We start from the raw sequence: 24,581 nt of genomic DNA, 5'->3' as shown, positions 1-24,581 counted from the left end.
AGTGCAATGCAGAATGTGCTGAATATTTTACTAAATAATATTTAGTATAATGCTTATATTTAAGTGAAAAATGTATTGTAGTACAATGTGAACATTAGACATTTAATTATTTTTATGATACAATAATCAAGATATTTAGATATAACATAACATATATTTATTGGAATACAACTTTAGAACACAAACTAATAAATTGTAAATATGTAATACAATATGTAATATAATATACACACACACACACGATATATATGTAATCTACTGTATATTATAGTGTATTACATATTTACAATTTATTACAGTTTGTGTTCTAAAGTTGTATTCTAATAAATATATTTTATGTTCTATCCAAATATCTTGATTATTGTATCATAAAAATTATTAAATGTCTGATGTTCACATACACATGTTCATGTATTACAATGCATTTTTCACCTAACTATAAGCAATATATGTCGGAGTCGGTGCAAGAGAAATTGAGGAGTCTGAGTCGAAGGTTTGGTTTACCGACTCCACAGCCCTGCTGTTAAGTGCTTCAAGCATCTGCTTTTTCCGCTTCGGAACAGTCATATTTGCCAGTTGCAGAAACCAGCAGTGGTTTGTCATCATGTTGGGTTTCCAGCAGCCTTGATATCAGCTTCCATAAAGACATTTCTACAATGGAGAACAGTTTCCATGTTTGCCGCTCATGTGTTCCAAATTGGGTGGGAAAAAAACTGAAGACTAAACTGTAAGAAATGCACATTCCATGACATTCGGCAGGAAAGTTGTTCATGTGCTTTAGGCCTCTTTCATATGTTCGTGAAAAACCACGCACGTTTTTCACGAACGTGTCAGAGGTGTGTTTTGCGCTCCGTGTGCCGTGTTTATGGGCTACGTGTGTTCTCCGTGATAACACGCAGAGAACGGGACCTTTCTACTCACCTGTCCCTGGCGCTGCTGTCCGTGGTGCTGATCTCCGGTCCTGCTGACTCTCCGCTGCTGCTGCTTACGGCCGAAGTAAAGTGAATATGCAATTAGCATAATGAGCGGCGGTCGGCAGCAAGTGACAGCAGCGGCAGAGACTGCAGGGCTGGAGAAGGTGAGTAATGTTTTGTTTTTTTTTTCTTTTCTTACAGACACATGTCTTCTCGCCGGTGCGTGTCACACGGAACAAATCCGTGTGGTCAGTTTGCATTATGTGTCACTCATTTGCGTACCGTGTGACACCCGTGATGCCGGAGAGAAAATGAACATGTCGGCGTGAGAAGCACACGGACACACGTAAGTACGGAACAGACACACGTTTCATGCGCAAATACTTACGTGTGTCCAAAACCATAGGAATACCTAGGTCTACGTGTGTACGTGTCTCCGGTAAGTGAGAAAACTGCCAAACACGTACCGGAGGCATGTACGTGTAAAAGAGGCCTTAAGCATGTTGTCTACTAGTTGAGCATTGTTTTCAGCTCGTCTGTTCCCAAGGAAGTTCTGCACTATTAGCACAAATTCATCGTAACCTGCAAGCTCCAGAGGGTTGAGTTTTGATCTGAATGTGTCATCATGCATTAGTTTGTTGATTTCATGGCCAATAAAAATTCTAGCCTTTATTTTAGCCTCAGTATTCAGTGTGCTACACTTCTCCTTCAAATACTGGAAACCATTGTTATCACGATTAATTGCAGCCACATTTTTTTTTTTTTTTTTTATTAAACTAATTTTTATGTGAAGAGATGGAAGATAAACTTGAAGTGGATCGACCAGTGATTTGTGTTTTACATTGTACCGCCCAACTGTGTGCTCTACTCTTTTGTAATTATTGCTGTCATCACAACTGTTCCATAGGCACAAGAAACACATATGTTTTGTGTACCCCAACTGTAGGTTAAGCAACAGAGCTACCACTTTCCGATCAGCACTAATTTTCCATCTATGTTCTAAATATTTGATTATTTTCAAAATTAACTCCATAGACCCATGAGTCTCTTTCATTCCAACCACATTTGCCAATGGAACAGATGGTTTATCGTTACCGTTGTGCAACAAAACAGCTTACAAACTCGTTTTGCTAGTCTATGAATGAACACCCTTCATTCTTCGGGAACATATGTACCATCTAACTCCATCATGAGACCATTTACATTAGTACAGTAACACATCTTTTCCATTGCATAGTATGCAGCTAACTTAGTGTGTCGATGACGAAAGTGTGAAGTTGTGGTGCCTCGTTTTAGCAATTTCTGTTCCCGAAGTCTAACAGGTAGCAGTTCTAACTTTTCTTTCAATAATGACAGATCTCTAATCAGATCATCTAAATCTGATTGGCTCAAGAAGAGCGACTGAGCCTCCGATTGTTCTGGATCAGTAAATACATTGTGCCAATCAACATCAACTTCTTCAGGATCAGAACCATCTGTTTCAATTGCCATTCCTGCTGCAGGAGGGGTAGGCACTGGATTCTCTACACCGTGTGGTACTGGTGTAAGAACAGACTCAGGATATTTGTAACTTGTTTTTCTTTGAATATTCGGCGATTTTAGTCATGCAAAAATAATTGGTGATTATTCTGCTCACGCCAAACCATCAGCACTGCAAAAGCCATTCCTTTCCCTTTACCATTCAACCACTGCGTTAGCCAAGAGTAACACACAGTGCTACATACATGAGGTGCCCAACTTTTCTCTTGATCTCCAATTTGACAGTCAGTCTTAGAAGCAATATGCACTTGCTTTGTTAGAGTCCTGTGCTGATCATAAGTAGTGTATTTGCTGCATTTATGCAGAAATTGTCCTGATTGTTAACACATTTGTGTCTTTACATCTTAAGTTTCAAAACTGGTAGCGCTAGCAGATCACTATCAAACTCCTTCCAGCGTGTATTATACACTTACTGCTGACATCAGCAGATAGACCCGCCTGAGCGAGTCCAGACAGGTTCGTTGGAATATTTCCAATATATAATGCATTAATATTATAAGTGAATAGGCTTTTGCATGTATAATGTAAAATCCACTGCTGTTGGGCAAATTCAGAGTTTAGATTTGGAATCATTCGTTTTCTATTTTGTATAAATAAAGTTTTTCTCTCAGTAGCAAAATCATAGTTGCGCGGTGAGTGGCCGGTGATGACCCAGAGTAGCAAAACGCTGTTCGGGGGCTGATTTGGATCGTTTATGCTGTATAAAAAAAAAAAAGAAACAACTGATCGTCGTTATTGGCAGCACATCGCCCAGTGTAGATTGTGAGGGGACAGAATAATCATATTGGCAATCTGCACCTATGATTGTTCATCAACCTGTGTAAACGGGCCTGTATGAGAGCGCCAATGGATTTGTGCATTGTCAATTTGGCATTTAACGGCTGAAATCGGCACCTCCTAAGGCTAGTTTTACACATCCAGCTTTTCGCCGGATGCAGCACACTCTAGTACAGTGTAATACAGTACAATGGCATCGCGGCAACCTCCGGTCACATGCTTTCATGTGGCCGGAGCATGTGACCGGAGCTTGCCACGAAGCCATTGTACAGTATTAACACTGTACTGGAGTGTGCCGGATCCAGCAATCTGGCGAAATGCCGGATGTGTGAAACTAGCCTAAAGGCCCTGTCACACACAGAGATAAATCTGCGGTTGCAGTGAAATTGTGGACAATCAGTGCCAGGTTTGTGACTGTGTACAAATGGAACAATATGTCCATGATTTCACTGCAACCACAGATCTGCCAAAGATTTATCTCTGTGTGTGACGGGGCCTTAAGTGCACCATTAGACTGCCAGCGTCCATTCACTGGCTACGTTGGTTGGTTATCAGTCAGTGATCATATGTTTTCAAGGTCTATAATGAGGTACTTTTCAATGCTCATCACAGCTGGTGGAAATCTGCAACCGATAAGCCTGCTTTCACACATCCAGTTTTTGCAGTGTGGCTCATTCCGGCTCAAAAACCTATGCAACAGATGTGGCGAAAAAAACTGATCTGTTGCATAAGTTTTTCAATGCGGCCCGTCCGTTTTTTGTTGGATGCGGCTTAATACTGAGCATGTGCAGTGCAAAAAACCGCATCCGGCCTCCGGATGCGGTTTTTGTCGCAGGACGCCGCATCAGGCGTCCATAGGCTTGCATTGTAAATCGCGACGGATCCGACGCAATGCGTTTTTTTTCGCCGCACAAAAAAAGTGCCAGGCAATGTTCCATCCGGTTGCCGCATGGGATAAATATGCTGCATCCGGCAAAAAAACGGATGGAGCGCAAGGCCATGCGGCACAATATGGCGCTAATGCAAGTCTATGCAGAAAAAAACGCAACTTGCGGCAAAAAAAACAAAACGGTTGAATCTTTTCTGCAAAGCGCCGTATTGTGTCGCTCAGCAAAAAAACGGATGTGTGAAAGCAGCCTAATGGTACAATACTTGCAAAAAAAGAGTTTGTGGCAAATTTCTGCCTGAAGATTAGCAATTAACGTTATTCCCTGGATTTAGTTTCTTCCACGCATTGTCTGCTCCCCACAAAAATAATAGTTCCAGAAAATATTAAATCGCACAGGAAAACAATCTTGTTCCCAAGTGTCTTTTTATAGTAAAGGGCATTTTCTATATATTTTGTCTTTGCTGAGATCAGGATCTGATTTCTAAGACTCCTTGATGCATATGATATTGGGAGTTTACCTTTATGACGTAAGCAGTCAGTGTAAGCACACGGCGCTGACGGCAGATCGTGGCTTCACTCACAAGCCTCACTAGATGACACTTAGTCATACTTTGGGGGAGGGAGAAATGATCCATGATGAACTGGATGATGAAATTAACAAGTCGGTGTGAATGATGTGCGTATGTGTGCAGGATCCATGACTGAGCTCATTCATTGCCGTCTTCATGTTTTAGAATTTTGTGAAAACTTTTTTTCATTCTTAATTAAGCCCTTTCATGTGTATCATAATAAATGCCGAATTAACCTTTCCTTTTGATAAGAATTACCCCCCGCTGCACTCTCTGCCTGTGCCAGATTTACAGTATATCCAATGAATTCTCTGATACTCTGAGATTTTGATTAGGCAGCCAGGTACAGATGGGTTATTACGGTTAGGGTGCGTGCCCACGATCAGTATTTACAGCGTTTTGGACACAGCATGCTTCAGCTGCATCCACAACGCTGCGTTGTACAGTACAAGCACAGTGGATGAATTTCTAGAAATCCTGTGCCCACTGTGCTTCTTTTTTTCCACAGCAAACACGGATCTGTGGTGCGTGTTTCCACACAGCAGCATGTCAATTGTTTGCTGCGGAATTGAATGCATCCTCCAGAAGAACACAGCGAGACACCGCAGCGCACTGAGCCCTGATCGAGGGCACGGGCAGCTGTGGTCTCCTGCGTTCTCTCGCGGAGGAGACGCGTGGCCCCTCAGGTCAAGACCCGCTGTGTTCTGAATGCAGCCAGTCCTGCTCGTGGGCACATACCCTTACATTACTACTGCGTACAAAGGGGAAAGACTTGGACAATGAACAAATAGCCATGAAAGGGATGCCATTGTTTTGAAAACTCCGGCCTGTCCGTTTTATTCTGCAAATCTTGGTAAAGTTTTTTTCCGGTACCATTTTGGAGATGATATCACAGCGGTATGTAAAGCATTTCTCCATCGGTTTGTAGTGAAGACGACCACGCTTTACATCCATGATTTTCATGGATACGACATTCTAGCATTACCGTATATACAGGTTGTTTGTAGCACCTCAGTCGGAATCCTTCATAAGGTAAATGGACGCAGGTCACATTCCAAGTTTCTTTTGAAGATTACCCCTGGGACGCTGTCTATCATATTATGTACTCATTATACAGCGCTGGACAAAAGTATTGGCACCCCTGCAATTCTGTCAGATAATACTCAGTTTCTTCTTGAAAATTATTGCAATCACAAATTCTTTGGTATTATCTTCACTTATTTTGCTTGCAATGAAAAAACACAAAAGAGAATGAAACAAAAATCATCATTGATCATTTCAGACACAACTCCAAAAATGGGCCAGACAAAAGTATTGGCACCCTTATGCTTAATACTTGGTTGCACAACCTTTAGCCACTATAACTGCGAACAACCGCTTCCGGTAACCATCAATGGAGTTTCTTACAATGTTCTGCTGGAATTTTAGACCATTCTTCTTTGGCAAACTGCTCCAGGTCCCTGAGATGTGAAGGGGGCCTTCTCCAAACTGCCATTTTGAGATCTCTCCACAGGTGTTCTTTGGGATTCAGGTCTGAACTCATTGCTGGCCACTTTAGTAGTCTCCAGTGCTTTCTATCAAACCATTTTCTAGTGCTTTTTGAAGTGTGTTTTGGGTCATTGTCCTGCTGGAAGACAAATGACCTCTGAGGGAGACCCAGCTTTCTCACACTGGGCCCTACATTATGCTGCAAAATTTGTTGGTAGTCTTCAGACTTCATAATGCCATGCACACGGTCAAGCAGTCCAGTGTCAGAGGCAGTAAAGCAACCCCAAAACATCAGGGAACCTCCGCCATGATTGACTGTAGGGACCGTGTTCTTTTCTTTGAATGCCTCTTTTTTTTCCTGTAAACTCTATGTTGATGGCTTTTCCCAAAAAGCTCTACTTTTGTCTCATCTGACCAGAGAACATTCTTCCAAAACGTTTTAGGCTTTCTCAGGTAAGTTTTGGCAATCTCCTGCCTGGCTTTTTTATGTCTTGGGGTAAGAAGTGGGGTCTTCCTGGGTATCCTACCATACAGTCCTTTTTCATTCAGACGCGGACGGATAGTACGGGTTGACACTGTTGTACCCTCGTACTGCAGGGCAGCTTGAACTTGTTTGGATGTTAGTCGAGGTTCTTTATCCACCATCCGCACAATCTCTCGTCAATTTTTCTTTTCCTTCCACATCTAGGAAGGTTAGCCACAGTGGCATGGGCTTTAAACTTCTTGATGAAACTGCGCACCGTAGACACAGGAACTTTCAGGTCTTTGGAGATGGACTTGTAGCCTTGAGATTGCTCATGCTTCCTCACAATTTGGATTCTCAAGTCCTCAGACAGTCCTTTGGTCTTCTTTCTTTTCTCCATGCTCTATGTGGTACACACAAGGACACAGGACAGAGGTTGAGTCAACTTTAATCCATGTCAACGGCTGCAAGTGTGATTTAGTTATTGCCAACACCTGTTAGGTGCCACAGGTAAGTTACAGGTGCTGTTAATTACACAAATTAGAGAAGCATCACATGATTTTTCAAACAGTGCCAATACTTTTGTCCACCCCCTTTTTTATGTTTGGTGTGGAATTATATCCAATTTGGCTTTATGACAATTTTTTTTTCTTTCTTCATTGAAGACAAATTAAATGAAGATAATAATACCAAAGAATTTGTGATTGCAATCATTTTCAAGAAGAAACTGAGTATTATCTGACGGAATTGCAGGGGTGCCAATACTTTTGGCCAGCACTGTAGGACTATCGGCTTGTTCACATGTCTGTATTTTTACAAAAAACGAGTGCCCACGAAGGAAAAGAAAACTGAGACCTCACAATGTAAGTGAATGGAGTCGTGAAAAATTCTGACAGTGCGCCGTTGGCATCTTGGTTATATCCCAGCGCTGTTTTCCATTGATTGTTTGCCAGGAGAAGCTTCAGAAACCTGCAACACTGCATCCTTCAGATGTTGGTAAAGCCACCCAGTTTTCCCAGGCGATACTTCTTTAGGAAAATGCCAGCTGTCATTTTCCTGAAACTACTTCACCGGTTTTGCCGTCACTTTCGTGCCACTCGGAATCCCCATGAAAAGATGTCATGTGCACATCGCCAAACACGGATGGTTAAAGCCCGATGGAAATCTGATCCAAAACACTGATAAAAATCTGTTGTTTTTGTGTTATGTTTTTTCGCATGCAAGAAAAACAACGGACCTGCGGATTAGGCATACGGCTATATTCACATGTGACAGATGTGTAGCAGATCACTATTGTGATGTTGCAGATTTTCTATTGGCTAAATTAGACTCCTCGTGTTTCTTCATTGTGTTTTAATCACGATTATGACGCTGCAGTTTTTGTCTTTTCGGTGTGTCATGTTTTAAAAGAAGCCTCTTGGTATTTGATACTCCCTAGTATTTGGCTTTGTTCACACTTTTATACCGCCCTGTGCAGATTACATACTGTATGTTGTCTACCTGCAGAATTTCTCACATGTGATGCCAATCTATGAGGACACTCCACATGTAAGGATTCCCTCATACTGGTGTATAAAATAACCGTCCCAGTCTCATCCAGAAAAGCTGGACGAGTGAAATCTGTTTGGTATTCCATATGTCATGCAAGTATGCGTTTTTTTCTGTATTTTTTTTTTCTCTCCTAGCATCTGTATAACATGCGTTTTGTTTTTTTTCCTTAGCAGCTATTCTACAATTATTTAGACTGTTCTCTAGTACAGAATGTTAATGCATCTGTAAAAAACAGACGTCACACGGACATGTGTGGCATCCGATTTTTATTTTTTTTTTCTTCTTCTCTCTCGCACCCATTGACTTGCATTGACCAGTCGTGTCGGATAGATGAATGCAGTTGTAGCATGGTGTGATTTTTACTTCAGTCCGATTTGAGCTTAGGAAAACCTCGCAGATCTGCCTCATTAAATAACATTTGTCAGAGTGCAATGCAATTGTTGTTTCTCACATTGCACTCCCCATTTCATATGCCTCTCTTGGGAGGAAAAAAGATGCTAAAAAAAAGCTGCTTTTTTCATATTTTTTTTTTATCTAGCTATTGAGATAGGGAAAATGCAGGAAATAAAAGCAGAAAGAATTGACATGCTGCTTTTTTTTTCTGCAACAAAATCTGCAAGGAAAAAAGAAGCACAGCACTTTAGGATTCTCTTAGGGTACCGTCACACTTTAGCGACGCTCCAACGATCCCACAAGCAATCTGACCTGCTACATGGTCGCTGGTGAGCTGTCACAGGCAGATCTCACCAGTGACCAGCCCCCAGCGACGCATGGAAGTGATGCTGCACTTGGTAACTATGGTAAATATCGGGTAACCAAGCGCTTGGTTACCCGATATTTACCTTGGTTACCAGCGCACACCGCCTAGCGCTGGCTCCCTGCACTCCTAGCCAGAGTACACATCGGGTTAATAAGCAAACCGCTTTGCTTATTTACCCGATGTGTACTCTGGCTACGTGTGCAAGGAGCAGGGAGCCGGCACTGGTAGCCTGAGAGCGGCGGACGCTAGTAACCAAGGTAAATATCGGGTAACCAAGCAAAGGGCTTCACTTGGTTACCCGTTATTTACCTTAGTTACAGCTTACCGCAGGCTGTCAGACGCCGGCTCCCTGCTCATTCCGATCGTTGCTCTCTCGCTGTCAAACACAGCGATGTGTGCTTCACCGCGGAAGAGCAACGTCCAAAAAATGAACCAGCACTGTGTAACGAGCAGCGATTTCACAGCAGGGGCCAGATCACTGCTCAGTGTCACACACAGCGAGATCGCTAATGAGGTCACTGGTATGTCACAAAAACCGTGACTCAGCAGCGATCTCGCTATGTGAGAAGTACCCCTTAGACTTTGCTGGGATGTGTTTTTACTTGCAGCATTGATTAAAATCTTCAAAAAAAAAAGCAGCAAATCTGCTACATGTGCACATAGCCTGACGCTAAAATTCCATACTGCAAGAGAAATCGACATGTGGATTTCAGAATTTCCTTGCAGCTCACTTCATGCAGTAAACCATCTATCGTATTTTCCATTTTATAAGACGCACCCAAATTCAGAGCAAGAAAAGGTGAAAAAAAATGGGGTCCAGCTTGTAATCTGGTGGTGTCTTACCGGAGGGGGCAATTGCGGTGATGTCGGAGGCTGGTGCTGCCGTGCTGGGGCAGCTGTGCTTGGGCTGCAGCGGTAGCGGACGGTGAGGGCTTCAAAGAAATTGCGTCCGGAGTCAGCGCAGATTGAGCTCTAGGCTCAATGGTAAGCTGAGATCTCATCTGCACAAGCGCCACTTCCGGGCGCCATTTTTCTGTAGTCCGCTGGACGGAGATCAATGGGCCGGAGGCGGCGCCTGCACAGATAAGAGCTTGAGTTGAGACCTTATTTGAAGTCCTCATCGCCCGACCCGCAGCGCCAGTAAAGCCGCCGGAGACACCCCGCACATCAGCACCTTCCACCGGACACTACACACAGACCTTGCACAGCCGCTGCAGCTGACGGAGACTCCACATAGCAGCTGCTGACACCGCACCGCCGTCCCAGCACCCGCTGCCACAGACCTCACACCACCTTAACCCCTGCACAGCCGCCGCAGCATTCCCCCGGCCTCTTGCGACCCCTCTCCACCCCCCACCCCGCCTGGTAAGCTACATTCAAATTATAAGACGCACCCCTCATTTTTTCCCCAAATTTTTTGGGAGGAAAATTGCGTCTTATAATCTGAAAAAATACAGTACTTTGCTGGGACTGTAAGATGCCGCGTCGTTGCGCACTGACTATACGCAGCGTGCGTCAGAAGCCCATCGTGGGAATTTAACCTTAGGGGAAATGTATTCCCTCATATTTCAGAAATCAATGCACCTGCTGCAGAATCGGCAAATGTATGGAGTGGATGTCAGAAATCTGCCGTGTGTGAACATCGCCAGATAAGTAATATATTTGTTTTCCTCTCACGTTGTGTATTATATAATTATCAGCTCCTGGCAGTTACAGTTTCACTTTGCGATACACAATATCCATTCTGTAGCCCGGCCTCTCTCGCCATATTCTGTGGAAAGTGTTCCCAGCCCCTTGGTGGATGTGCGCTGCAGTTAACCCCTTGCTTGCCGCCAGGCTGGCCTGATTACATAAGCCAGCAGCTCCCTGGTGCCTCCCCACCCCCCAGCCCTTCCTCCAGTGCCTGCACCCTGTAATGTGAATCTGGAGGCAGATGTAGGAGGTGGGGCCCATGGCTCCCAATCAGCTCAGTGACACTGGCACATTAGCTCACAGCGGAAGGAGCTTTTCTTTTATTTTATGTATCATTAATTAATCAGTGTCCACTAGTGATGGGCAGTCCGGCTCTTTTTGATGAGCCGGCTCATTCGGCTCGGCTCACCTAAAAGAATCAGCTCTTTCGGCTCAAAAAACGGCTCTTTTTTTAAAAAAAACCCTCTGCTACACCTTGTGATGATACAGAACCTCCCCTGTACATTGGGAACCTCATTCTACACCCTTGTATGTATCTAGTGAAGCAGTAAAAACAGTTTTTAGCATTATTGTTTCCGTTTCCTCAGATTGTCAGCTCTTCTGGACAGGGCCCTCGCTCCTCTTTTATGTGGTGTTTTTTGTACATGTCCTTTCTACATTAGTCAGTGCTCTGATATGTGTCGCTCCTACAAAAGATTATAATTCCTGAAAATAAAGGCGAGTTGCAATTACTGTGCTGCCTGTCACTATATGTGCAACACACACACACTGTACATACTGAACACAAAGGACACACATACATACACACATTGTACACACATACATACACACATTGTACACACATACTGTACATACTGAACACATTGTACACACATACATACACACATTGTACACACACACTGTACATACTGAACACATTGTACACACATACATACACACATTGTACACACACTGTACATACTGAACACATTGTACATACATACACACATTGTACACACACACTGTACATACTGAACACAAAGGACACACATACATACACACATTGTACACACACTGTACATACTGAACACAAAGGACACACATACATACACACATTGTACACACATACTGCACGCACACCAAAATATGGAAGCATAGGATACTGAATAGCAAAATCAGTTTATTACAACACAACCTGGAACAGAAATGTTTAAATGCTAACATAGCATGGGTCCAACTTCTGCTGGTGGTGCAGAGCACTACAAGTCCCAGCAAGTGGAACACAATATGGCAATGCAACACTAGTTACATACCAACTTTTTTAACAGTTAAGTGACAATAAATGTCATTGAGGTAGTATTGCACATAAAACAAATGTATAGAGGTTGTCCTGACTAACATTGATGGCCTGGCCTTACTATAGGTAATCAATGTGTGATGGCTGGAGGGCGGATGTGCGGTATCTAGCCGCTGTCACTACATACAAGATGGAGCACCTTCACAACAGCAAATCTGGCCAACATTAAGAAGAGCTGATCATCCGAGGTGTCGGGTGCGGCCCTACAGCAATCACACATTGATCAACTAAAGCAGAGGTGAGGAACTCCAGGTCTGGAGGGTGCAGGTCATGTGTTCAGGATTTCCTTATGGTACTGTCACACTGGTGGAGGATCTCCTCTGAATATGCCTGTAGTCCAGGCGAGGCAGGGAGCTATACTTTGTATGGCTCCCGTCATGTGTCAGAACACTATTGCTGCGTCACACTGGTGGAGGATCGCCTCTGAACATGCCTGTAGTCCAGGCGAGGCAGGGAGCTATACTTTGTATGGCTCCCGTCATGTGTCAGAACACTATTGCTGCGTCACACGCGGCAATGTGTTCAGATCGCCTGCTCCTCATCGCCAGGTTTCCCAGCAGTGCTAGGCAACCTCCGAATTCAGGAGATGAGCGGTGGCAGCGGGAAATTGCCCTGTCACACGAGGCGACACACTGGCGATGTCATTGTAACTTGACCATGCCTACTAAGTTGCAGCAACATCGCCAGTGATACCTCCCTGTCTGACGGGGTCTTTAGTATTGCACAGTTGATAATTGAATCATCTACACTGTGTGTGGCACTCAAGACCTGAAGTTTCCCATCTCTGAATTAAAGTAAGGGCCCTGTCACACATGTCAATGTGGTGGGCAACGTCGCTGATGACCGTGTGACCCCGCCCACCGCATCAACGTCACGGGTGAGATGTCATATGTGACGATCTCACCTGCGACTTCTCCTGCAATGTCGCTGTGTGATGCCATAGCATCACACCAGTGTCTCCAGGAGCTATAGTGCAGCTCCTGAAGTCGCTGGTGTGAAGGTGTCACATGCAGCGATGTCGCTAGATTGCAGTTGCGTGGTTTTCGGTCCGGACCGAAAACTTCGCGACTGCGACCAGCGATAAATTGTGGGGCGATTTTGCCGGGTCACACGTGGCGATGCACTCACGATATCGCCGCAGTGACATCGCTGTGGCGATATCGTGAGTCACATTAGGCTGCGGGGAAACCAGGAGAGGTAAGTACAGATTTATTTTTTAATGAGTACACGCTCGCCAGAGGATTATGGGGGAGGAGGGGGGTGCATTATAGTCTATGGCGAGTTGTGAGGCTGCATTATGCTATGTGGAAGGCTGTGAGGCTGCATTATACTATATGGAGGGCTGTGAGGCAGTATTATACTATATGGAGGATAATGGGGGTGCATTATTATAATTGGATGACTATGGGGGACTATGGGATGCATTATCTATATATATAATTGCCTTATTCTGTCTGTCTGTCTGTCTGTCTGTCTGTCTGTCTGTCTATCTGTCTGTCTGTCTGTCATGCTCCAAAATTGTGTCCTTACGGTGACACAAAGCTGATTGGCCGCTGGGCTCGCCATGGCCCCGCCCCCCCACACGGATTGGCCGCTCGCCCAGGCTGCGCCCCCACACGGATTGGCCAGCCGCTCGCCCAGGCTCCGCCCCCCCCACAGATTGGCCTCTCGCCCCGGCACCCTGCAGGCATTGGCAATTCGGCCACGCCACGCCCCGCCCCCCTCACGCAATGCACGTTAGCTCTGGCCCCACCCCCTCCCTCCTCCCGCGCATTTCTCGAACTGACACGGCTGTCACGGAGGTGAGTACGGTACTCCCTGCCCACCCCCCCCCCCTCCCCCCCCTCCCCCCCCGCCCCCGCCCCCGCTCGCACAGGACTGGTGTGGATACGTTGCTAACCATGCTCGCATGGTTACAAGCGCTGTCACGGAGGTGAGTACTGTACTCCCTCCCCCCCCCCCCTCCCCCCCCCGGCCCCCGCTCGCACGGCAGTGGTGGGAGTGGTGTGGATACGTTGGTATCAAGCCCATCAAGGTCCTGCTGCGCCAGAAGATCCACACGCACACACACAAACATACACACACATCAGATCACACTCACACTCACTCTTACACACACCTCACACACACCTCACACACACCTCACATCGCATCCACATACTCACAACATCCTGGGATATCGCTTGCTTCTCGGCGGCGAAAATGTGCTGTTGTGATCTTCCAGGACCTGACGGAGGATCACATGGCCAGAAGCATGTGATATCCCCGGATGTTGTCAGTATGAGCGCGTAAGTGTGATATCGTCAGTGTCTGTGTGTGTGAGTGGATGCGATCGGGTGTGTGTGAGTGGATGCGATCGGGTGTGTGTGAGTGGATGCGATCGGGTGTGTGTGAGTGGATGCGATCGGGTGTGTGTGAGTGTATGCGATCGGGTGTGTGTGAGTGGATGCGATCGGGTGTGTGTGAGTGTATGCGATCGGGTGTGTGTGAGTGTATGCGATCGGGTGTGTGTGTGAGTGGATGCGATCGGGTGTGTGTGAGTGTATGCGATCGGGTGTGTGTGAGTGTATGCGATCGGGTGTGTGTGTGAGTGGATGCGATCGGGTGTGTGTGAGTGTATGCGATCGGGTGTGTGTGAGTGGATGCGATCGGGTGTGTGTGTGAGTTGATGCGATCGGGTGTGTGTGTGAGTGGATGCGATCGGGTGTGTGTGTGAGTGGATGCGATCGGGTGTGTGTGTGAGTGGATGCGATCGGGTGTGTGTGTGAGTGGATGCGATCGGGTGTGTGAGTGTCGGCAGAGGACCAGGCCGTGCTGGAGGAGGCTGGGAGCAGAGAGGCTGATCATGGGGAAGAGGGGAATGCTGATGCTGAAGGAGGCTGGGATGGGAAGGCTGGGAGGAAGGAGGCTGGGACGAGAGAGGCTGATCCTCAGGAAGGCTGAGGAGGGGAGGCTGATGCTGAGGGAGGCTGGAAGGAGAGAGGCTGAGCAAACGTGCTCCATCCGCCATACTGCGCACTCCCCATCGTGCTGCATCCCCCATGCTGCGCACTCCCAAACGTGGTCCATCCGCCATGCTGCGCACTCCCAAACGTGGTCCATCCGCCATGCTGCGCACTCCCAAACGTGCTCCATCCGCCATGCTGCGCACTCCCAAACGTGCTCCATCCGCCATACTGCGCACTGGAGCACGTTTGGGAGTGCGCAGCATGGCGGATGGAGCACGTTTGAGAATGCGCAGCATGGCGGATGGAGCACGTTTGGGAGTGCGCAGCATGGCGGATGGAGCACGTTTAGGAGTGCGCAGCATGCCGGATGGTGCACGATCGGGAGTGCGCAGTATGGCGGATGGAGCACGTTTGGGAGTGCGCAGCATGGCGGATGGAGCACGTTTAGAAGTGCGCAGCATGGCGGATGGACCACGTTTGGGAGTGCGCAGCATGGCGGATGGAGCACGTTTAGGAGTGCGCAGCATGGCGGATGGAGCACGTTTGCAAGTGCGCAGCATGGCGGGTGGAGCACGATGGGAGGTGCACACCTCCCCCCAACACACACACACACGCGCACTGCACAACACACACACACTAGGAATCACAAACAACGCCCTACACAGACACCCACACAGACAACGCTGCACACACAAATATACGCACATACTGCACAACACACACATTGCTCAAAACATACCTCCCCCCAAAACACACCACACCCACACAAACCGCACAACACACACACACACACACAACGCTACAGACACACAGCGCTCCACAAACAACGCAACACACGCAACACACATACAACACCGCTCTCACCCCCCGCGACACTCAGAACATGTACAGCGCCCTACACAAACACTTAGTAACTACACACAACAACATCTATATATATATATAACAAAAATCATACATGAACTACACAATACGTAAATTCTAGAATACCCGATGCGTAGAATCGGGCCACCTTCTAGTAATATATAAATGACTATGAGGGTACATTGTGATATATGGAGGAATATGGGGATGCGTTATAATAATTGGATGACTATGGTGGTGGGAGGGGAACACCATATATACCAGGATAAGGGACATATATACACGGGGCCCATACATATGATCTGACCAACATGTGTGCGCACGGAGTGTGAAAGGTGGGGGAGTGCCCAGGTCTACATTTCACACTGTGGCTCACCAGACTCTAGTTACGCCACTGATAATTAGGAAGCGATACAAAAAAAAGTGTTTTATAGATGTGTGCAGATGTCAGATCTATTTACATCTAAAAATACCAGGATTTGTAACAGAAATAGAAAAAAAGTCTTAACTGCGAGAATTGTGACACCACAACGCCACAGACACATGCATATAGAGGCTAATGAATATGTTGTATGTAGTCACCAAACTAGTAAAAAAATATCAATTGTGGTCACAAAAAAAAATACACACACATGCACAGACACTCACACACACACACAGACACTCTCACACACACACACACACACACACACACACACACACACTCACACACACACACATACACACACACACACACACTCACTCACACACACACATACACACACACACACACACACGCACACATGCACAGACACTCACACACACAGCAGCTTCCACAAAACATTGAAGGAATGGAGACATGGCTATTATCAATGATTTTCTCTTTTTTATGCCAGAAAGAAAACCTTACAGGGTTAAATGAACATGTCAGGGGTCCATTGTTATCAGCAAACAAGCTGAGCCCCTCTCCTCCTACACATTACCATATGTGCCAGTCGAGGTCAGAAAACTTAACCCTAGCACATCATTCCCTGGTACTCAATTGTGCCCACTGAACTAAGGAAGAACCACTATGTGTGTATAGCTTTAAGTGTCAGCTCCTGCCCAGAGCTTGTGTTTACTTTACTCTTCTCCTTATCTCCTGCTTCCCCCTGAAGCAGAGGAAAAAAAAAAAAAAAAGCGGCTCTTTATGGCTCGTTCACTTTGATGATTCGGCTCATATCGTTCACTTCAAAGAGCCGGCTCAAAGAATCGGCTCGTTCGCGAACGACACATCACTAGTGTCCACAAGCACCAGAGTGAGCGAGTGACATGTATGTGTATGTGCGCTCCATGTAACATGGCAGGCAGCGGCGGAGCGGTGTGTGCACACAGCCCTATGGGGCTGTAACCGGTGTGTGGCTGCATTCAGCACAACTCTGCTCAAATCCTCTTAGCTTCTCCCCCTCAATCTGCTTCTTAGCTCAGTCTCCCTGCCAGGGTCTGTAATAAAGATGCTAGCAATGAAGATGGAGCGTTTCTCCTATACCAAGGCATAAGTGGACCCCGGCCGACAAACAGTTAAAGTCCTAAAAGGTAGGTTGTTGTCACAGCAGCATATGATGCCCCCACTGTGGCCATGAGGCCGGTGCTGGTGTGCAGGCGGAGATGCTGGTAATGACCGGTCTGCTGGGGAGCATCATCCTGGCCCGTCTGCCGCCTCCAAGGGATCAGTCCATGAAAGAATCATTTGTATTTGACCCTTGAGATGTTTGTGCGGGGTCTGCAGACAGGAGAGGGGATGCTGCTGCAGGGATGGGGGGGATTACCTGGGAAGGTTTCACCTCCACACCCACTAATCGATAGATACTACTGATCCCAATGTGCATCACTGCTGGGAAAAATTGGGATCCTGTATCACATTTTACCTACTTTTTAGTCCCCCAACTGTAGACCTATTTAGGTATAAAGAAAAAGTTATTTATATGTATGAGTGGAAACAAAGTGGCACAAGTCTGGTGTGCAGGAGGGTGCAAGCCCCCAGACCACAACCAGAGCAGTGCTCTAGAGCAATAAACCCCAGAGAAAGCCAGACCTATGTATTGTTAATTATATATTTCTATATCTATATATTATATTTCTGTATCTATTTAATAGAAAGGTTTGCTCTTTCACAGATTTGTTGTGGAGTGTGGAGTGTGGAGTGTGGAGTGTGGAGTGTGGAGTGTGGAGTGTGGAGTGTGGAGTGTGGAGTGTGGAGTGTGGAGTGTGGAGTGTGGAGTGTGGAGTGTGGAGTGTGGAGTGTGGAGTGTGGAGTGTGGAGTGTGGAGTGTGGAGTGTGGAGTGTGGAGTGTGGAGTGTGGAGTGTGGAGTGTGGAGTGTGGAGTGTGGAGTGTGGAGTGTGGAGTGTGGAGTACATGTTGTAGATTTTGGCATGTTTTTAGTGCATTTCACACTGCGGATTTGTCACAAAACCTGAAGGGTTTCCTGTTGCCGGCAAAGTGATTGGGAACCTTGAAGTGTCATGCACACTTGAGTATTTTCTCCTTGCAGCATGTCATTTCTATCAGCGTTTTTCCTGAAGATTTTTACCACACTAAGGGTCCTTTCCCACGATCAGTGTTACTTGCGTTCTGGATGTTGTATATTTTTGCTGCATCCAGTACGAGTGGCTGCTGATAAGTCTTTGTTTTTACCCAGAAATAAACGAGATAGGATAATAAAACTTTACATTTGTTCCACATACTCTTACTGATATCAACACACTTCTTACATCAGTATTCCAAGTTCTGTAAGCCTAGCAAATAGAAGGATTTCGGTTGTGCCTCAAACCAGGCATCCGTAACAGCCATGGCATCAGAAATGGTGTGAAATTTGGTACCCTTGAGGTGTTTCTTCAGTTTTAGAAAAAGATGATAGTCGGAGGGAGCTAGATCTAATGAATAAGGTGGGTGGTCAACCAGCTGGAAGCCCAGCTCTGCCAGTTTTGCCGTGGTCGCTTGTGCAATGTGAACGGAGGCGTTGTCTTGCAGGAACAAGATTCTTTTGGACAGCTTGCTGCACCTATTGGCCTTCAGATCTGTCTTCAATTGGTCCAAAAGTTCAATGTAATACCTTGCATTGATGGTGGAACCCTTTTGAAGGTAGTCCACTAGCAGCACGCCCGCTTTATCCCAGAAAAAAGACACCATCCGCTTAGTGGCTGATTTTTGCACCCTGAACTTCTTTGGACGAGGAGAACTACTGTGCCTCCACTCTTTTGACTGCTCCTTGTTTTCAGGGTCATACAAATAAATCAGGTCTCATCCATAGTGACCAGTCGATCCAGGAAGTTCTTATTAATCTGGAAACTCTGACAAATGGACTGGGAAGTTTTCACTTGCATGCTTCTCTGATCTGTTGTCAAACATTTGGGAACCCACTTTGCAGATCACTGCCTCGTGTCCAAATGTTCATGGATAACGACACGTACACGGCAATCCCCATGATGGTCTGCTATTGCTTTAGCTGATATTGGTTGATTCTCCAGTATGAGGTTGCGCACAGAATCGACGATCTCCGGAAGAACAATCACTCTCGGTCGTTCAGGACGTTCCTCATCATTCCTGTTGAAGTGGCCCGTTTTAAATTTGGCAACCCAGTTCTTAACTGTGGAATATGAAGGGCATTGATCACCCAATGTCTGCGACATATCACCATTAATATCCTTCGTGGACAGTGATCGTTACAACGTATTTCTACATGAAATCTGCGGTGCCCAGGTTGGTTAGTGTCTTAAAAAAAAAAAAATAACTAGGCGTGATTGAACACCACCTGAGAAACTTGTTGAGCAGTTCAAGCAGAGTTATGCAGCAGAAGGCAATAAATGATTAAATAAAGTACTGGATCATAAGACAAAGTGCGGTTCTGTCAGTGTCGCTAATTCGTGCTGCACTTGCTGGTCTGCTGTCTGTACTTGTGCTGAAATCTGCTTTTAGACGCGTCCTCTGCACTGTGGGGGTGCAGGGCTTTCTGGCTGGCAATGACGTCAGAGGAGACTACGAGAGCCCAATGTATGTGAACAAACTTCATAACTTTTGATGCATTTTTTTTTTTTTTTTGCATGAAACATGCAGGATATAGGTAAAAACTGCACCAGGAAATGCCTGAAAAAATAGACATGCTGCATTTTAAAAAAAAAAATACACCACAGTCAAAAGATGGAAAGAAAAAAAAAAAAATCCGCCCCTTCCCTCCTTCTACATCAGAAGCCCTACATGTGAACAATCCCTTATTCCTTCTTTTGGCTACCATAAACACACTTGATTAGTGTTTGTGAGGCTGATAATTGGCCACATATTAAAAGCCACCGATGCTCTCGTCTTTGCTTCCAGCACGAATTCTACATGATTATATAAAGTGGCCTCCTCATGCCGGAGCCTGGGAATTAGATATTGCTTCTTTGGGAGCAAAATTAACAAACGCTTAATGAAGTCTCCTTCTACCATATGGCCTTTCCCCCTTCATCTGTCAGTAAATCCTGTTAGACTGGTTGCCACACGCGGCCCAGACATAGACATGACTACGGTTTGCTGTGTGCAGCGTTCTGCAGGATTCAAGGTTCTTCTTGCGTCCTCACTACTTGGATCCGGGGCTCTTGCGTAATGCTGTAGTGTTTACCTCGCGGCTCTTATTCTGTTACCTTGGCTACCTGTTCAGTGCCTGTATGTCGGCTGGTAAAATGATGGCTGATCCGCCAGCTTGGCTATCGTTCACTGACCTGATAATCCTTGTGTTATATACATTGTAAGGAGTCTATAGCTGTGCAAACAACAGAAAATACTGCGACTTTTGTTCCAGATGATGCGCTGTGCAAATCACAATGGCTGGGCAGAAAACGCAGCGGTTATTAGTCCCTGTGCGCGCCTTTTCCACAGTGACCTGAAAATACATATGTGTCAACTTTGTCTAAGGCTAGTTTCACACTTGCGTTCAGCGCATTCCATCACTATGGAGAATAGCGCAGTCCGTTAATGCACTGCGCTATTCTCCATAGACTTGTATGGACGACGCACTGTAACGCAAGTGTCTGCGTTGCATCCGCTGGACGACGCAGCGTCGTTATTTTGATGCTGCGTCGGGCGGATGGAACGCAGCATGTAACGTTTTTCTGCGCTTGGCGGAGTGTCAAAAAAACACAACCTGCAGGAATCCGTTAGGCGTCCGTTGTTTTTATAATGGACGCCTATGGTGGCGGATTCCGTTAGAATGCATCATTTCACGGATTCCGTTAACGCAGCTGTCTTTACACAACTGCGCATGCTCAAATGTGTAAAGTCAAGGAAAAAAAACCCTATAACGGATTGCGTTATTTTGTACGATCCGTAGCATCCGTTGTGCCACTATATGCAATGCATCCGTTGCATGCGTCACACAACGCAATACTACAGATCCCGTCCAACGCAAGTGTGAAACTAGCCTAAGCGCTCATTAAGATTTCGGATTTTTTCCGCATAAGAGTTCTATCCAAACTTATACCTGGTATAGGCTTTTTGTGTGTCTGATTTTTAGTTTTTGTGGGCAGCGCAGTCTTGGCAAAATCATGGAGACCTGACTGATATTGATAAGTGTGTTTAATCAAAGTCAGGAATACAAGTCTATGGGTCCATAAAAAAAAATTGCATTTGGATGATAGACGTGCTCCCTGTACTGCTTAGATAAGAGAATTATAAAAACTTTTGTTTCTCCCCCCATCCGATAAAAATTGATGAATTGCAGATCAAAACGCTGTTAAGACTAGGACATGAAAAAACAGACCTGACGCAGGGCGACGCACAGAATTATTAGAAGAGCAAATCAGTTGTTTAACGCAATCGCAAACAACGGGACGTCCCTAATTATTATGTTAGGATTTATTAATGCTGGGTTATTAATTCCATTCTAAAAGCGGGCACACAACGGATGCATTGTGGGTCACATAACTAGTGGGGTCCCGATGCTTTTGCTTCCATCAGGTATGCAACCGAGCTGTTTTTTCCATTAATACATTTGTTAAAGATAAGTGGAAACAGCATAATAATGCATAGGTTTGTTTATTTTTCGGTCTTTGATTTATTTTTTACATTTTGTAATATATTCTTGCATATTGTGTCATCTTGGGCTGGGTTTGCACATGTACAGCGCTAACCGGTGTGTCTTTTTTTTTTTATTTTGTTTTTTAAGGGTTCCTGATGGGAGATCGGAGGATTCCGACAAAACCCTTGACAAAGCTATTCCTTATTATGAAGTGGATGGAGTCGCTTTAGATACAGTCTAGCCTCCATCCTGGCAGCGTTTATCTTTTTCAGACATGCAAGAAGACATGATGTTTTATTTTTTTTTTTTTATTATTATTATTTTTTTTCCTTCTCTTGAGCAATGACCTGAAAGATGGACACTGACAATTTCCAAAGTGAGCCATAAAGCACCCTTCTGGTGGAGGGAGGGTGGAGATTTTTTTTTAATTTTTTTTTTATACACTTCATCCAAAATTGCGAGGCATTCAGACACTGCAAGTGGCTTACACTGGGCCAAGCACCGAGCGTACCCAAGCATAGCGATGCACGCTCAAGTGGTTTGAATACGTAAAGCATCCAAACTACAAACTCTAACACTGATTTTTCTGTAAAGTCTGTATTCGGTACCAACACCATCTCAACTCTTTACTTGGAGCAGGTCAGATGCTCAGACTGCCTAGACTCAAGTAACGCGTATAATGGAAGTCAATTATTGGGCAGTTCGGCTCCCCACCCACATACAGCCAGCCATAAAGAGAGCATTACCGGGGGAAGGTGGCTGTTTGTTTGTGTTTCTTTGTTTGTTTGTGTTTGTTTGTTTGTTTGTGTTTGTTTGTTTGTGTTTGTTTGTTTGTGTTTGTTTGTTTGTTTTTTTTTTTTTTAACACATATCATCTGAACATGTTTTTTTACCCCCAGTGAGAGCCATTCAGAAACTGCAAGCGGCTCTCACTGGAGTGCCAGCTCCCATCATTCACTCTTGGGTGGCTGTCACTGGGGTGCTGGCTCCCATCATTCACTCTTGGGTGGCTTTCAGTGGGGTGCCGGCTCCCATCTTTCACTCTTTGGTGGCTTTCACTGGCGTGCCGGCTCCCATCATTCACTCTTGGGTGGCTCTCACTGGCATGCCGGCTCCCATCATTCACTCTTGGGTGGCTCTCACTGGCGTGCCGGCTCCCATCATTCACTCTTGGGTGGCTCTCACTGGCGTGCCGGCTCCCATCATTCACTCTTGGGTGGCTCTCACTGGCGTGCCGGCTCCCATCATTCACTCTTGGGTGGCTCTCACTGGCGTGCCGGCTCCCATCATTCACTCTTGGGTGGCTCTCACTGGCGTGCCGGCTCCCATCATTCACTCTTGGGTGGCTCTCACTGGCGTGCCGGCTCCCATCATTCACTCTTTGGTGGCTCTCACTGGCGTGCCGGATCCCATCATTCACTCTTGGGTGGCTCTCACTGGGGTGCTGGCTCCCATCATTCACTCTTGGGTGGCTCTCACTGGGGTGTTAGCTCTTTGTGTTGAATTGTCATTGTTCACGAATGACACATCCGAGCACCCGCGATACTTGGTCGAGCACCATGGCAGTGCCGTGCATATTCGCTCATCATTAATAGTAATTCATCTGCTGAAGACGCCGGTGAGTGCCAAACAAGTTCAGCTATACCCAGCGCTGTGAGCTCCCACCCCACAATGTTCTGTGCCATGTTTAGGTGTCAGAGAATGTGTGGCGCGGAGAACCCCTTTATAGACTGGCTGCGCCGTTCTGTTGCCTTTTTATCACAACTTGGCAGCTGGCAAACATATCTCTTAGCACATAATTTACGAGTATTTTTATTTCTGCAGAATACATACATATAAAGTGAACCTATACACATTTTCCCTTCTTGGCGATTATCGTTATCTGAGGATCTGCAGATAAATGTTTTTCTTTCAATATTGACTTTCTATTTCTCCTCTTGCTTTTTATGTGCAGAGAGTGAATGGAGTGTGGCGCTCGTCGTCTTCTGCTGGATGTGTAGTGTTTGTGTTCTATTTCGGTCCTCCAGCCGGCTGAATAGATTTATTTTCATCTGTTTGACGAAGAAAGCAAAAAAAGTGCATATTTCATCTCTGGGGAAGTGATTGTTTTTCCTGCCCTCCTAATATACTTGTCTATTATCTCCACACTACAGTGAAATAATTGACAGGCGCCGCACACTCGATGATCAGAGTGCTAATAAATGCAGCAGAGCTGTCGGGGAGTGGAGGTTCTGGAGTGGTCCTGGAATGATAACCAGAGAAGATTTGGCATTCAGGACTCTCAAAAAGCAGAACGGAATAACTTGTTTCAGCTGTAAAGGAGGCCATATTGGCCTTCACGAATCAGTGACATGATTTTCATCATTTGGTGATAGAAGACAGTGAGTTAATCACGTTGATTAGGCCAAGTTCACACACAATGTGAAACCGGAATAAATCTTTGCCCTTGGGGATTTTACGAACAAAATGTAACCAATGAATTGCAAATAATAAAATCTATTGTGAAAGTTTGCAGCGATTTCACCATAATGTGTGAACCCAGTCGTCCTACTGTATTAAACGAATGAATCTGTCAGCAGGTTTTTGCTACCTCATCGGAGAACAGCATGATGTAGGCAAAGAGGCCCTGAATCCAACAATGTATCACTTAGGCTGCTTTCACACATCCGGTTTGTGCTGAGCGGCACAATCCGGCTCAAAAACCTATGCAACGGATGCGGTGAAAAAAACAGATCCGTTGCATAAGTTTTTCCATGCGGCCCGTCCGGTTTTTGCCGGAT

General features: G+C 45.7%; 1 protein-coding gene across 4 annotated transcripts in view; it reads left to right on the top strand.

The window, feature by feature from the left end:
* NCOA2 (nuclear receptor coactivator 2) overlaps positions 1-24,581 on the top strand; it is a 295,555-nt gene that overhangs the window by 118,309 nt on the left and 152,665 nt on the right. Inside the window, exon 3 of one of the 4 annotated variants that reach the window (XM_075353203.1) lies at positions 1,116-1,260. The exons of 2 other annotated variants lie outside the window; for them this stretch is intronic. The gene's annotated coding sequence lies outside the window, so the exon portion shown is untranslated. Of the gene's footprint in view, positions 1-1,115; positions 1,261-17,269; positions 17,345-24,581 lie in introns of those variants that run through there. One more of the 4 variants, XM_075353204.1, reaches the window with a different exon arrangement.

Source organism: Anomaloglossus baeobatrachus, chromosome 6 (assembly GCF_048569485.1).
Source record: "Anomaloglossus baeobatrachus isolate aAnoBae1 chromosome 6, aAnoBae1.hap1, whole genome shotgun sequence".
NCBI lineage: Eukaryota > Metazoa > Chordata > Amphibia > Anura > Aromobatidae > Anomaloglossus > Anomaloglossus baeobatrachus.
The sequence above is the reverse complement of the archived record's forward strand: the minus strand, read 5'-3'. Positions and strand labels throughout refer to the sequence as shown.